The sequence below is a fragment of the Sciurus carolinensis genome, chromosome 11, assembly GCF_902686445.1.
Source record: "Sciurus carolinensis chromosome 11, mSciCar1.2, whole genome shotgun sequence".
Classification (NCBI taxonomy): Eukaryota; Metazoa; Chordata; class Mammalia; order Rodentia; family Sciuridae; genus Sciurus; species Sciurus carolinensis.
The window spans coordinates 18,106,369-18,122,807 of record NC_062223.1 but is presented as its reverse complement, the minus strand read 5'-3'; the positions used below and the strand labels follow the sequence as shown (position 1 = coordinate 18,122,807).

General features: G+C 48.3%; 1 long non-coding RNA gene across 1 annotated transcript in view; it reads right to left on the bottom strand.

Annotated features, from left to right (window-relative positions):
• Positions 1-8,484, bottom strand: part of LOC124960769 (uncharacterized) — a 63,650-nt gene extending 55,166 nt beyond the window's left edge. Inside the window, exon 1 of the long non-coding RNA XR_007104117.1 lies at positions 8,228-8,484. This is a non-coding gene — a long non-coding RNA (uncharacterized LOC124960769). The remainder of the gene's footprint in view (positions 1-8,227) is intronic.
• Between the last annotated feature and the right edge of the window lie 7,955 nt (positions 8,485-16,439).

Below are 16,439 nucleotides of genomic sequence, written 5' to 3'. Positions count from 1 at the left end.
TGGTTGCCTCCAAGGGGTGTCCGCTCTGCCTTGTGGATAAGCCGACGTGTCTGCTGCTGTCCTCCAACCATTAGGCACGGGAACCAGGAAGGTCTGACCCAGCATTTCCTAAACATCCTTAAAGATCAGCCAGCGTGAAGGACTTGTGTGGAGCATAGAACTCCTACCACTCAACAATCCAAAGGAAAATCAGCAAAAGGCCTGGACAGTCATTTCTCCAAAGAAGAAATGCCAAAAGCCAACAAGCAAATGGAAAGGTGGACGACATCATTAGCCAACAGAGAAATGAGAAGCACGACCACAGACGTACCATTTCACACCCACGAGGTCGGCTAGAATCAAAGGGTCAGGTGGTGAGGGTGTGCAGAATTCAGAATTCCCACACGCAGCAGGTAAGAATGGAGAATCAAGGTGGCTACTTGGGAAACAAGAGGATCCCTAAAAGGCTGAAGACAGAGTTACCGTGTGACCTGGAAAATTCACTCCTAAATACACACCCAAGAGAAATGAAAACATGTGTCCACATAAAAACGTGGCACATTTATTTTTATAAAAGTATTGTTCTTAACAAGCAAAAAGTAGGAGCAATCCAAGCACCCACCAAATAAAGTAAGGTCTGGTCTTACAAAGGAATACTCTTTGACAATAAAACAGAATGGCACACTGACAGAGGCATAATGTGGATAAATCTTGGGAACATTATGGGATGCCAAAGAAGCCAGCCACAAAGTAGTTTACATCAGGCGGTTCCATTTAAATGAAATGTCCAGAATAGGCAAATCCATAGAGACGGGGCTGAGACGAGAGAGGCAGGGAGGGAGAGGGAGAGGATCATGGTTAAGGGGTGCAAGTGTCTCCAGGAGATAAGGAACATGTTCTCAATGTGAGGCGGTTGCGCAACTCTGTGCCTATACAAAATGCCAAGAATTACGCACTTGAAATGGTGATCTACATGACACGTGATTGATACCTCAATAAAGCTGACTTTTCAAAGTAGAATGAATCCAAGTCTTCTTGGGACACCTGTTTAAGGCAAGGGCAGTGAGTTTTCAAATCCCTCCATTCCCACCAGTATGAAGGACTAAAAAGGAAAAAAAACAAAAACAAAAACAAAAACAAAAAAAAGTGTCCCCTGGAACTCAGGACAGTTCAACCCCCCCAGAGCTTCAGTGGGTCTCTGGGCACGGGCACCATGACCAGTCACTGAGGCTGGAGGGGACCCAACAGTGGGCAGACATGGAGCCTCAAGGACAAAGACACATGCTACAAGATTTGAGCTTGGCTATGAGTCCGGGGGGCGTGGAGCCCTGCACGGTCATGCATGGGCTCCATAGCCACAGGCACCTGCTCTAAAGACAGGGACAGAGTGGAAGCAGCGTGAGCTTTGGCCACAGACAGACCCAAGTGAGCACCATGTCTCTTCCAGCTAGTAGCCCTGTGACCTCAGGCCTGTCTTCACCTGTTAAAAAATCCAGTAATAATGCCACATCAGCCAACATGTCACAGCCACCCTGTTCTTGATTTGCTTGGCTAACATTTAATAAAGTCTTCCTATCTACTAAGCAATTGCCACACGTGCAGCCCTGGAGAAACCCAGGACTATTTGTTATTCTGCCCTTTAGGGGATGAGAGGACTGAGGTTCAGAGAAGTCAGGCAACTTCTCCACTGTCACAGTTATCAAGTGGGAAGTCACTATGCCAGTCCATCATTTTAACTGCTATACTACCCTCCATCGACAGAGGAAGAATGGCATTTCATGATGTAATCAAGAGCTGGAGGCAGAGCTGGGAGTTCTGAGAGCCAGGGTGTCAAAGCCCTTCTCCCAGAGCAGTGTCCCAATCCAGAGGCTGCAGAGAGGATGGCAGTGTGGGAAAGCATCTCTTGATTATGAGGGGCCCCGGGCTGTGTTAAGCAGTTTGCCAGCCTGTGCTAGAATCTATCTGTGCTCCCCAAATACCGCACGCGCTCTGCTCTTCAAGATCCTCTGATAAGAAAGCAAAGCTGTGAGGAGGCAGCACCCGCCCCACCGGATGACCCTGTTTCCAGGAGGGAATGGGCACCTGGAATTGACAACTAGCCTGAAACTGGAAAGAGAAACTCTAAAGGAAAGGCCGAGGGTGAGGCCAAAACAGAGCCTTGAGGCAGCCAGAGGACATGGGAACGCAGATTTCCTTGCCATTCCCCACCCAGCTAGCCGACCAAGCTCACCCTCCAGACCCAGCCACTTCCCACCCCATGTTCCTGTCAGTATTGTCACATAACACGTTACCCCTAGCAACTTAAAACAACTGTTCCGTTATGCATCTGTGTTCTGTAGGTAAGGAGTTTGGGCAGGGCATGGGGTGAACGGGGTGACTTGCCCCTGATGTCAGGGGCCTCAACTGGGAACTCCGGAGGGAATGACTTGAGGCTGGGGCTGGAGTCATGTGGGGCCTGTTCATGCTGGTACTGGGAGACCCAAAGCCTGGGATAGCAGCAGAGCACTGACTCATGGCCTGTCCATGCAATGTAGCCTCCTGATAGCATGACGGCCTTGAAGGTACTGAGACTTCTTACATAAGGGCTGTCTTAGTCTAGTTTCTAGTGCTATAACTGAATGCCACAGACTGGGTAATTTATAAGAGAGAGAGAGAACATGGAGCTGTCTTCTAGTGAGGGTCTTCTACTGCATCACAACATAGTGGAGGGTATCACAGAGCAAGTGCCCTAGCTCAGGTCTATCTTCCTCTTCCTATAAAGCCACTAAGGCCATTCCAGGAATCCCTCTCATGACCACATCTAACTCTAACTACCTCCCAAAGGCTCTACTTCCAAATACCATAAACATACTTGCAGAGTGCCAACCATGTTCTGCACATAAAACCAGGCTTGGTTGAGCCATCAGACATGGGAATCTGGCTCTCAGGAATTGGCAATCATGAAATATTGTTCCAGATTGCTCAGAGTATGTGGTTTCTGTGCAGATTGGTTCACCGCAGAAATCTGCAGGCCCTAGATGGGCCAAGGACCCTCTAAGGCAAAATGGCTTGCTTAACTCCACCCCATCCTGTTTCTCATGGAAGAAGCTCCTCCTGGCCCCCCTCTGATCTGTGCCACTATAAATAAAGAGAGCACAGGCTCCTCCATTTTGTTAGAGCCAGACCCTTCAGCATGGCTCAGCCCATCACGCCACCTGATTAAAAGATAATTGTCTCCTGTGGTTTTTTCCTATGAAAATTCTTAGTGATTAATTTACAGCCAGCCCATCCCTCTGATAGGAACCCTTTCCCTCGCCCACACAGGACATAGAGCGAGGCAAATTGACTTGGAGATGAAGCTTCTAACACATGAACTTTTGAGGGATGTACTAAAGCCAGTTAGTTCCCCGGGTACCAATGCTCTAGCAAATAGGCAGAGACTTCATCTCCTTCATGACCCAGTCGAGGAGTCCTGCAGCATCATTCCCACATGCGTATTGCTCAAAGCAGTCACAAGTCCACTGAGATGCAAAGGCAGGGATGTCTTGACTGGAGGAATACCAAGGAATTTGGGAGCCCTCCACACCCTGGGAGGAGCCAAGCACAGGGGCACCCATGGAAGAGACTATCTAGGGAGGGTCTTTCCTGATCTGCTCCCCCACCTCCCCACATCCTGCAAAATGCAATGGCAGAAACTCCCAGGCAACATGAATAGCAGAAGGCAGCCGGGTGCCATGACGCACGCCTGTCATCCCAGAGGCTCGGGAGGCTGAGGCAGAGGGATCACGAGTTCAAAACCAGCCTCAGCAACGGTGAGGCACTAAGCAACTCAGTGAGACCCTATCTCTAAACAAATACAAAACAGGGCTGGGGATGTGGTTTAGTGGTCAAGTGCCCCTAAATACAATCCCTGGTACCCACCCACCCCCCAAAAAGAAAACAGACATGAAAGAATACGTACTATGTGGCTCCCTTTATCCAGCATCCTAGGAAAGACAGAAGTGGCTCCCTTGGGGTAGGGATTTAGGGACACAAAGAAGGAAGTTTGCTGGGTTTCTGGGCTGTTCTGTACCTTAATCTCAGTGTGGTTACACTACTGTATTCACATGCAAAAAAATTAATGAAGTTCTGAATTTAAAATGCACACAGAGAACACACTATGCGTTTCATACTTCAATAAAAATGTTCAAAAGCACATCCAGCAAGAGCACCTCCCTCCCCATCCCTGCCCCAGCCGGCCTTGCATGCCCTAGGAAAGCAGATTCCCAGGCTCCCCCTCTGGTTTGTTGGGGCAGCTCTTCCCAGGGGATGGGGGAAGTTTCCGCCCTGTCCTCTGCCCTGCTCCCCCGACTTCCTTCTCAGTTTCAGAATTTAAATGCACCGGAAGGGCCAGGCCCTAAGTGATTTTAGTCTGACCCTCATTTTGTGGAAAAGGAAAGTAGGAAGCAGAGCGGTAGAAGGACTTAAACGTGAACCCAGGGAAGCAACATGGAACCTTAGACCACCCGACTCCCAGCCAGAACGGCCCCACACCACTGTAATGACCAGACCCCTCTAGTGCGCCTGCTAAAGGCAGCACTTGGCTTCTTGGTCTTTCTCTTTTCTCTCAGTGTAGTCGAGCTCTCCACTGCCCACCAGACTGCTTCCTGTGGGCTTTGTGCAGCCATGTCTGTCCAACGGGAGTTTCTGGAAGCCAGGCAGGTTTTCCACTTGATAAGTTTCCAGGACCCACCCAGCTGGTTGAGGACTCCATGGAGTCTAGACAGAGGGCCCTGCTCTCCCTAGGGTGTGGCCAGCACTGGGTTCCATGGGCCTGAGAGATCTCACTCCTCCCAGAAGTGCCAGAGCACTGGAGACAAAAGACGAGTGCCTTTGCTTTCCAGTGGGCCTTCCACAATCAGAACCAGTAGCCAGCACATCAAGTCCTAAAGCGTGAAGCCCGATCTACCTCCAGGCCTTTCCTCTCCTAACTCTAACTGCACCACCACCCATCACCAGGCCCGTTTCTCCTTTTCCAAAGACAACTCCTGTTATGAGCTGAAATTCATATATTGAAGCCCTAATCCCCAGTCCTTAAGAATGTGACTGTATGTGGAGACAGGACCTTTAAAAGAGCAGCAATAAATTTAATATCAGGCCATTAAAGTAGGCCCTACTCCAATATGGCTGGTGTCCCCATAAGAAGAGGAATTTATTTATACAAAAAGCCATCAGGGATGCTCATGCCCAGAGGAGAGACCACATGAGGACACCGTGAGAAGGGAACCACCTGGAAGCCAAGGAGAGAGGCCTCAGGAGAAACCAGACCTACTGACACCTTGATCTTGGATTTCCAGCCTCTTGAACCACAAGAAAATTAATTTCTGTTAAGTCTATGGCATTTTGTTATAGCAGCTCTAGCAGCCTAATACAAATGCCTATCTTTAGTCATACATTTTTACACCCAGTCTTTGCCCTAGCTGAAACCCCTGCCTGAGGTGCCACCCTCCCCTCTTCCTCTGACCCTTTGACACACTCCTCCTTCTGGCCCTTCTTTGCTACTGTTAAATGGCATTTCCCTTCAAGTTCCCCAAGTCAATGAGCTGCTCTGCACAGTCTCATGCAGTACAGTAGTCCCCCCTTATCCATGGAGACATGTTCCAAGACCCCTGGTGGATACCTGAAACTACAAATAACACTGAACCTACATATACTATTTTTCCTATGCATGCACAATTATTATAAAGTTTAATTTATCTTATTAAACTTTAAAATATTTTAAAATATCTTATTTTAAAATATTATACTATACTCACCCTGTTTCTTGTAAAGATGTGTGATAATTAAAGAAAGCACTTTAGAGCCTCTCTTTGCCATGTCTGAATTACTAGCATCACTAGTCTTGCACTTTGGGGCAAGTAAGATAAGGATTACCATACCTACAATATCATGACAGTAGATCTAATCATTAAGACTACTAAGCAACTAACAGGAGGGTAGTGCATACAATATGAATATGCTGGACAAAGGGAGAATTCACATCCCAGGCAGGATGACACAGAAGGGCATAAGATTTCATCATGTTACTCAGAATAGTGTGCGACTTAAAGCTAATGACTATTTATTTCTGGAACTTTCCATTTAATATTTTCAGACCATACATTGTTGACCACAGGTAACTAAAACCATGGGAAGTGAAACCACAGATAAGTAGGGACTACTGTGCATGTGTTGCCATTAGAATCTTTATGGCATTGTATTTTGGTTTATCTTCTATAGCCATCTTCTTTGCCAGACTTTAACCCTGGAGACAGGGTTGTACCTGACACATCTGCATAGCCCCAGCGTGAACAACCGATGACTTGATAAAATGACTGTTGGATTGGCTGGAGTTGGGGAGTTTGGTGAATACCTTTGCTTCCCCTGGCAGGGTCTTCTGCCCTCAATTTCCCTTCAATGCATACACCTTGCTCTCTGCATAAAAGTTAAGAAAAGTTTTAAGGTCAGAAGAATTAGTACTGCCTTAGAGATTGTATGTTACACAACAAAGTCTTTGGAAGGCCAGGCTGGGGTCGTTAGTGGTGGCCATGTAGAACTGCAGACATAGGGGAGACTCTTCCCAAATTTCCAGCACCCCAAAGCTTACATCTCACTCAGCTCCCTCTCACTCTGGGTGGAATCAGCCCTCAGTTGTCTATGAATCTGTGGAAATTGGGCAAGTACACACATGTGCTTTAGAGAAAGTCACAAGGAGGGAGGTGTGTGCGCCTCTCAGGGTGGAAACAATCCTCCGCTCACCTGTGTGATAAAGCAGGACTAGAAGATTCTAGTACCCTCGACAGAGCACAGCCCTTGAAGATCAGACCCATCTGGTTAGAAGCTCAGCTCCTTTGCTGCCCTTTGTCTGTGGGAGGCTACTCTTCTCCTGATGTCCACCTTGCCCAGGGCTGAGCCTGGAGCACAGAAGACATCCTGTCCAGGGCCAGGCTGACTGGGGTTAACAAGAGAAAGGCGGGCTGTTTCCCGAAAACAAAGGGCCGGGTCAATAGATCTGTAGCAGCCGCCATTGATCAGAGGAGGCAAAGGCTCCCGGGGGAGCTGCCAACCAGTACTCTGAAACAGCTAGAACCGGAGCTGTCCAGGGAAGTGAGGCCCAGGTCTGAAAGGCCCTTTGTAGGCCTGTCCGGGGTCAATATCCTCAGAGTACAGGGCCCCTCTTACCCCAACCACCTCCCAGGATCAGACTCGGAAACACGTGGAATCACAGAACTGGGAAAGACCTCAGCGTTCTCCAATCCATTTCCTTACCTGAAGTCCTTGTTAAGAATTCAGCCATCTGTGATCCTGGATCGAGCCAGGGAAGGTTCACTAATCTACAACTGAAATTCACCATTTTTTTTTTTTTTTCTGTAATGAATGTACACAGTACACCACAGCACAGAATTAGGAGTACCTAACATTTCTCACCAAGAATAATGACCTGTTTTTTCGTTGCTTATAGCAGGCGTTGCAGAATTCTCAAAACATTGTTTACTATTGTTACCTCAAAAGCATAATAGTAACTGAGACTGCCATGCAGGCCTATTGTTTAGTGCATTCATAAATAGGTATGTGTGTTACTGTACCACAAATTGGTTTTTTAATATTTTGGCAACTATTTCAATAGTTTTAGTTAACTTTGTTGTTCTCCGGATTTTGTTTTATCAGCTGGCCAAAAGGATCCATGACACAAAAAAAGAAAAGGTTAAGAATTCCACTGCACATGGCTTTTGTTTTTGTTTTTTCCTTCTTATTGTTGTTGGATGTCTTTTTTTGTGCCAGGGATTGAACCCAGAGGCGCTTAACCACTGAGCCACATTCCCAACCCTTTCTACTTTGTATTTTGACAGAGTCTCACTAATTTGCTGAGGCTGGCTTTGAACTTGCGATTCTCCTGCCTCAGCCTCCCTAGTTACTGGGATTACAGGCGTGTGCCACCACGCCCAGCTTCTATCCTGTTTTAACCTCTACTGTGAATGGGGAAACCAAGGCTGAGAGCAAGCAGTGTTGCTCCTAAATGGATGGACAGATGGATGGACTGTGTGTGCGTAGATGATGGATAGATTAATAGATGGAAAGGCAACTGGAAAACAGCATAATAACAATAATAATGATTCTCATGAACTGCTTACCCTGAGCCAAGCATCGTTTTAATCACTTTGATCCTCACAGTAGGCTTACAGGAAGGTAACGTTGCTGTTCCCATTGAACAGGCAAGGGAATAGAGGCAGAGAGGTATGGAGTGACTCACCCAAGGCTGCGTCTGCACTTGAAACCTCTCTTCTCAATGCTCTAAACCAGCCAGGTCAAGCCTGGTTTGGTGCTGAGCTCTGGGATCACAGAACCAGAGTTGAGTTCCAACTCAGCCATTCCCGAGCTGCGCCACTCTGGATAATAGGCTCCACAGCCACCCATCACGGTTGTCATGCATAACATGAAGACAGTAGCACCCCCCAGGGTCAGACATGGATTAATAAGTCCTGGGAAGCGCTTCACACACTGTGTGGCATGAAATGAGTGCTCATCACTATGGTTTCAATGAACCAGGAAAAAAACACAGACCTGTGGAGGATGGTGGTGTGGACCCAAGCTTAAAACCGCTGGAAACAAGAAAGTGAAAGTGGTGGAGCTGAAACCCAAGTCCCACCAACTGGCAAAATTGACAGGTATCAGGCCTTAACGGCTGTCCAGGGGGACTTTGTTCATTTGGGCATGGTGTGGAGAGGGAGGGACCTTTAGACTGAAAAGGCTACCAGTGAGTGACTCCTCCCCAAGAGCACAGGATGGTAAGGGAGGGGAAGAACGGAGAGAAAACCAACAGGCACTACCTTGACCAGTTGACCAGGGTTAAAGTTCACCAGGCTGTCACATGCACAGCATGTGCATTTGATAGGACAGATACAGTGAGATTGGCACTTTTCCTCCACCCCAGAAATCCATGGCCCCAACCTCATCATGAGAAAAATACCTGACAAACGAAACTGGAAGGACATTCTACTAAATACCTGACCAAGACCTCTCAAAACTGCCAAGGTCATCAAAAACAAGGCACGTCTGAGAAACTCACAATCAAGAGAGGAACCCCAGGAGACAGGTCAACTGAACGTAATCCAGTATCCTGGGTGGAATCCTGCAACAGGAAAGAAGGACATTAGGTAGAAAGGAAGGATATGTGCATAAAGCCCCGGTTTTAGTTAATAATGATGTATCCATGTTGTTTCATTCCTTGTGACAAAGCTATCTAACACACTCACATAAGACAGTAAACTTGCAGGAAACTAGGGATCCGAGAACTCCACACTACCATTTCAAAAAATGCTAGCTGTATTTGGTGGTGAGATCATCCGTGATTTCTTTTCTTAGCTTTACTTCCCCGTATTTTCTAAGGGTTCTACAATGAACTTGCTTTGCTTTTTGTCATCAGAAAAATATTCAATAAACTGCACTTTGAAAATAATGAATGGATGAGCTTGGGGCCCTTTGGAGACAGAGTGCTATATAAATAAAAGTATAATTAGAGTCATTCCTTGCACAGCGATTAAAACCCACTTTATCACTCTGTGCCCAGGCAGCTCTGGCCACCAGGGCCTGGCACTCTCCCCAGGACAGGGTGGTGTGTTTCTGAAACCTGCCAGCATTTTTCCTGCCTGTGATGAGCACTTGCTGGCAGGGGAGGGGCCAGGGCCAGGGTGGCCGCTGCCAGGGCCAAAGGGCTCTTCCAGGTGAGCTTAGGCTTCTGGCTCAGAGAGGCTGGGAGGCAAATCAGACCCCAGAAAGTCACATCCTCCAACTGCCAGGCCAAGCATCAGCATTGCCCTGAGTCATCAGCCTGGGAAAAGGAGGTCTGCAAGTGGTCCTCAGTTCCTACCATATGAACAAAGGAAAAAGCACAAGGCCAGCTAGTGCTTTGCCCAGGCACTTGGATGGCCATCATGCAGATCACTGTCCTGTAAAACAGGTTCTCTCTTTTCACATCTCTCTTAAAGCTGAGGCTCAGGAGGGTCCAAAGCAGAATGTAAGTTCTGATCTGCTCACTCCTCCTTCTGAGCTGTCTCTAACCCTCTCAGGGATGGTCTGTGACACCTGCAGAGGACCAGACCACATTTGGGAGACAGGATGCTAGAGAAAGAACATACTAAACAGGGGGCAGCCATCTTTAATACCAGGACACCCTGACATTACCACCCCGATACCAAGGACTCTGTGGACAGCCCTGTTCTCGGTCCCTAATATCAACTCCAGCTCCCAGATCCTGGGAAGGTGGGAAGCAGCAGGGGCTAATGTACTCCACTCCTGCTCAGTTCCAGGAAGATATCTTCCATTGTCCTGCTATCCAGTTCATCCATAGCTAAAGCCCACTGTTAGGGCCTCAGAGGCAGGGCACGGGGAGAGAGATTTGAGCCACTGCTCATTGTAATGGGATTGGCACTGGATCTCCCTCTGAGAGTTATCGACAGGAACCCTGGGGATAGCCTCAACAACTTAGCAAGACCCTGTGTCTAAATAAATGAATTTAAAAAAAAATTTTTGAAACAGAAAAGGTGCCAAGAAGTAGACAGCTCTAGATTTGCATAGTTTGTGATTTGTTTGGGACTTACAGACAGAGGTGTGTCTTGGGCAACAAGACAGGACTACCTCACCACGGGGCAAGAGGAAGAGGTTTATACACTAAGCTAGACAAAGGAAAAGCGCAGTCAAGTGAAGTGTCCCTGGTCTTTCTCAAAACTATGAACATATCCAACGTCAGGAGCAGTCCAGAGACCCGTGGCTCACACAACATGCTCAGTTATCTTAACAACTTTGTCCTATAGCATTTGCGATGACTGCCAGGGTCACCTTGGCAAGCAAATTGGTAGTTATAATCAGGATGGTTCTGGTCATGTCAAGATGGAACTTGGAATCAGGGCTGTCTTCCTATACCTGGGGTATAAGTTGACCACAGGAATAAGAGAAGAAAAGTCCAATCCTCAGTGAGAATGCAAGCTGCCACTTGACTCAGCAGTCTGTCACTGCCCCCGCAGCCTTCACCAGGTGTGACCCTAGTCTTCTCTCACACCTGACCTCCACTGTGGTCAGCTTGTCCATGTGCCATGCTGGCTATGACCTCTTCTGCTGCACTTGCTGCTCCCTCAGGTTCTGCACCCCATCCCCCACTGGCAGGAGACCTGCCACTCCATCACAGCCTGCATTGGGACCTGCCACTCATAACTGTGTCCCTCCTGTTCTGGTGGTTCTCCTGCAATCCTGGAGCAATGAGGCAGGCCTTCATATTGAGCCAAAGCTCTGTGATCCTTTGGCAATATCACCGATTGTTCCATTTCTATCTGCGAGCAACTTCTGTATCACTTCTGTATTCCCAGCACAAAATAAACGAACACCGAGGAAAATGACAAAAAAAAAAAAAAAAAAAAAAAAAAAAAAAAAAAAAAAAAGCCCTGGGGAGCAGCTCAGCTCTCTAACAGGTAGAAAGCATTGGAATATCTGAGACCTGGGAGCTGCTGCCTTCAGAGTGGCACCTTGGAAGGCAGTTGTCTTCCTCCAGTGACTCTTCTGGAGCTCCTTCAACTCTTCAGAAATTGCGACCAGAGCCACCTTTGACTAAAATGAATCAGCCTGCTTGACTGTCTGAAGTGTTCCCCAATACAGACATCCAAGTGTCAGCTGGTCACTCCGAGGCCACTTCAGAGAACGCCAGGCAGTGTCTGAGAAAGGGCTACATGACAGAATACCATGACTTTCCCAGCTGTGTTACTTCTCAGACTCCTGCCTTTGGCGGAAGCCCAGGTGAGCCTTGCCCTCCTCTCTTTCTGACTCCCAAAGAAGGCCCTAAATCATTCCCAGCAAGTGGGAGAGTGTGAGAAACCCTTGCCCACACGGGAGATCGCACATGCCTTCCCCAGAAGTGGGGCCCCTGCCTCTCTCCCTCCCGGCACAGAGCCCAGGCACTGGGATGGACCCGGGCTCCACTGGTTTCACTAATGAGTCTTAAGTGTTTGGCTTGGGATTCCTGCCAGTTCCACCTCTACAGGGAGGAGGGACTGGGAGAGCATGGGACAAAGCTGTGCCAGCTCGGCTCTGCTGGGCCCTGGGAAGACCTGCACAGGGGCTGCCTGGCACAAACCCCACCCAGGGGAGCAGCTGGGCACCCACTTAAAACCCACTGCCCTCCTTTACCCTCCATTTCAGGGTTTTCCCATAATGCACATTTCTGGGCCCCATAATGCACATTTCTGGGCAAGCCTCCTGAGTTGGAATCTGGGAGTGGGTTCTGTGAAATTGTGAACATGTGCCTTTTTCTACCATCCACAGCTTTGGTCAGATTCTCTAGGTGGATAATCCCCAAACTCCTTTTAAAAAGAAAAAACATAGGCTTTAAAAAAAAGGCTAAGAAGCTCAGGCAAATGAGATTTCTAAGGTCAGTGATAGCTCTGACCTGTTAGATCTCAGGGACTCCACTTGTCACCCGGCAAGGTCACAGTGCCCTTTCCTTTTGCCAGACCTCAGGGAAAGACCACGATGGCCCTGAGTGATGGCTGGTGAGTCCAGGGAAACCAGAATGACAGAACTAGGCTGAGGGTGGTGAGATGGCAGTGGCCAGTGACCTGGGTGGGGACAGACAGAGCTTAGGGACACTTCAGAATGCCTAAGCTGAAAGGACCCGTAGGGAAGCAACCCCTAGCAAGAAAGGTGACCTGACATCAATATGGGGTTCTCTAAACTACACAGCTAAACACCTCCCAGTCTCGCCTGCAGCTGGCAGGAGCCCTGAGTTCCATTCTACCCAATGGAATGTGGTCCTCTTTATGTACTAAATGTTCGTGTTCCCTCAAGATTCATAGGTTAAAATCCTAACCCCCAGAGATGGTATTAGGAGGCGGGGCCTTATGGGAGGTGATGAGGTCATGAGGGTGGAGTCCTCGTGAAGAGTCAGCAGCTTATAAAAGCAGCCCAGGTGAGCTGCCTTGCCCCTTCCACCATGAGTACAAAGTGGGAAGGCAGCATTTGTGAACCCGGAAACAGGTCCTCACCAGACACGTCTTTCAGGGCCTTCATCTCTGACTTCACGGCCTCCAGGACTGAGAGAAATAAATCTGCAGTGTTAATAAGCTATCTAGTTTATGACAGCCTGTGATAGTTTGTGTATTTTAATTTCAACCCTGGTTCCTGGCTTATCACTTCATTCCCGAGGTAAATTTTATTTATATGTATGTATTTGTGGTACTGGGGATTGAACCCAGAGGCACTTAACCACTGAGCTAGATCCCCAGTCCTTTTTATTTTTCATTTTGAGAAAGGGTCTTGCTAAGTGGCCCAGGCTGGCTTCTAACTTGTGATCCTCCTGCCCAAGGCAGATTATAGAAAAACTCTTAAATATTCCTCTGCCTTTAGCTGGCCATAAAATTATTAGCTCACCTACCTTGTCTGATTGTAGGTCCACAGAGCCTCTTTATTCCTGAGGGGTCCTGCCCCATGTCCCTCGAGTAGGGAATGCTGATCAATCTAAACAAGTTTCTCTACCCAATCTATTAGCAATGGAGCCTATGCCATAGAGTCTCCATAAAAACTCAAAAAGACAGGGTTTGAAGATTCCAGATAGCTGAACACATGGAGGTTCCAGGAGGGTTACACCTGCAGGGGGATGAAAGTTCCCCTCCCGCCTCTATACCTCCCACTATGCGTCTCTTCATCTGCATCCTTTGTAAAAAATACCCTTCATAATAAACCCGTAAACCGAAGCGTTGTCCTGAGTTCTGTGAGCCATTCAGCAAATTAATCGTGGGCATTCCAATTTATAGTCAGCATGAATTAAGCACAGGATATTCCCGTGTACAAAAGCAGAGGTTAAACAACAGGACATCTGGCTGAAGAAATTCTAAGCAATGTGTTGAAAGTGCTACTTGGCTGCACGTCAAAGCTAAGTAGTAAAATACAGGAAGATAGAAAGGATTTAAAGATGGAACTTTACATCAAAAGAACTTAAAAATTTTGGAAAATTGTAAAAGTGTGCCCAGTAGATGACAACAGGGTGGGGTCAACGTGACCATTTGATATGGGGATGGGTCAGGATCACCAAGTGCTCTTGACTGAGAGAGTGGCAGAATGGTCCTGAAGGCATCTGAGAGAACATTGAGGCTGTCCCGCCCACCTCAGGTCCAGAGTTCCAGAGTCCAGGGAAAAGAATGATTCCAAAGGAAGGGGCCTCAACCCTTGCTGCCCAGGACCACCCACAGTATCCCTTGTCTGTTCAGGGTTCAGCTCCAGTGAGTCCAGGTGTGGCTACTCCTGCCAGGAGGCACAAGTGGTAAACCTTGGTGGCATGTGTCCAGTGTCCCCTCAGACAGCATGCAGAGTACATGAGCCATGGGGACATGGCTACCTTGACCTGGACTTCCAAGGATGCCCCAGGGTTTCAGTTAACTTTTTCATTGGTATGACCAAATGACCTGAGAACAATGCAGAGGAGGAAAAGTTTATTTTGGCTCCTGGTTCCAGAATGTCGCACCACAGTAGACACACTTTAAACTTCTGGGTATGAGGTGAGGCAGAACATCATGGCAAAAGGGCATGGTGGAGGAAAACAGGTCAGGCCACAGCAACCAGGAAGCACACACCCCACTCACCAGGCACAAAATAGAAACCCCAAAGGCACACCCCCAGGGACTTACTTCCTCCAGCCACGTTCTACCTGCCTACGGTTACTGCCCAGTTGTTCTGGTTTAGATATGGGGTATCTCCTACAAGCTCGTGTGTGAGACAACGCAAGAAAGTTTAGAGATGAAATGATTGGGTTATGAGAACTTTAATCAGTGCATTAATTCGCTGATAGGGATTAACTAGGTGGTAACTCTAGGCGGGTGGGTGTGGCTGGAGGAGGGAGGTCATTGGGAGCCTGCCTTTGGGATATATATTTTGTCCCCAGTGACCGAAGTGCTTTCTCTCCCTCTGCTTCCTGGTGGCCCTGTCCTGAGCAGCTTTCCTCTGCCACACCCATCCACCATGTTCTGCGTCACCTCGGGCCCACAGCAATGGAGTTGGCTGCCGATGGACTCAAACCTCTGAAGCTGTGAGCACCAAGTAAACTTTTCACCTCTAAAATTGTTCTTGTCTTTTGGTCACAGAGGCAAAGAAGGTGACTAAAACATCAATTAACCCATGTCAGTGGACTAATACACTGGTACTTACATTGGCTCATATGTGAGCTTTGGGGGAACAGCTCATATCGAAGGCATAATACCCGGAGAGTCTTGGGGTCTAGGCAGAGAATTGCCAGAGAAAGCCACCACCAGGGAAATGCCCAGTGGAGCCACAGGAGTGGAGCAACCCGAGACCCCAGACCAGCGAAGCTACCAGTGTACAGTTCTGAGCCAGGAGCCATAGGTATACTACCCAAGCACAGAGCTGCCACAGAAAACTACCATGGGGGCAGGACCACCACCCAGTGGGTCCAGAAGGTGGACCTCTGCCCCAGTAGACCTAGAAGGCAGAGCCTCAGTGTATTTTCTAGCCTTAAGGCTTTGGGCTTGCTGGGAACCTGTTACCCCTTCTTGTTGCCTATTTCTCTCTTTGGAATGGGGATGTTCATCCTATCCCTGTCCCACCACTGGATTCTGATTTCACAGGTGCACAGCTAGAGAGCAATTTACCTGAGGAATTGTACTTTGAGTCTCATTCATATAGGACTTAGATGATACTAGAAGAGACCCTGAAGGGTGTAGTGCTATGGTCTGAATGCCTGTGTCCAAAATATGTTAAAATCCTGACCTCCAAGGAGATGGCACAAGGAGGTGAGGCCTTACGGGAGGAGATTAAGACACTGACTCTCACAAATGAGATCAATGGCCTCATACAGGAAGCCTGGTAGAGCTGCTTGTCCCTTCCACATGAGGACAATGAAAAGGCAACACCTACAAACCAGGAAGTAGGCTCTCACCAGACACAGAATCTGCCGGCACCTTAATCTTGGGCTTCCCAGCCTGCAAGGCTGTGAGAAATGCACTTGTGTTGTTTTCTAAGCCACCCAGTGTATGGTATTTTGTTACAGCAGCAGCCTGAGCTAACTGAAACAGCCCCCCCACAGGATTCCCGCCTCTCTCCACCAGATGCCAGGAAGGACCCAAGGGCCCCTGAAGCCAGCTGAGCCACAACAGGGAAAGAGCCTGGGCTCCAAGGGCTGCAAGGCACAGTGTCCCACTATCTCACCACCACCCCACAGTGGACTGTGAATTATAAGAAATAAACCCTTTGTGTCTTAAACTACTTAGATTTGGAGAGCATCTGAATCAGCAGTCAGCTTACTATAGCCTGGAATACCCTCTGCAGGGACGCCCAGCCCAGTGAGTGGGAGCCAGGTGACATGTGAGTGAGCTCCTGTGGGACAGGGCCACAACTAGCATCTTCCAACTGCAGCCTCGCGGGGGATGGGCACCACCACACACCACAATCCTAGGAAGCACCAATTCCCA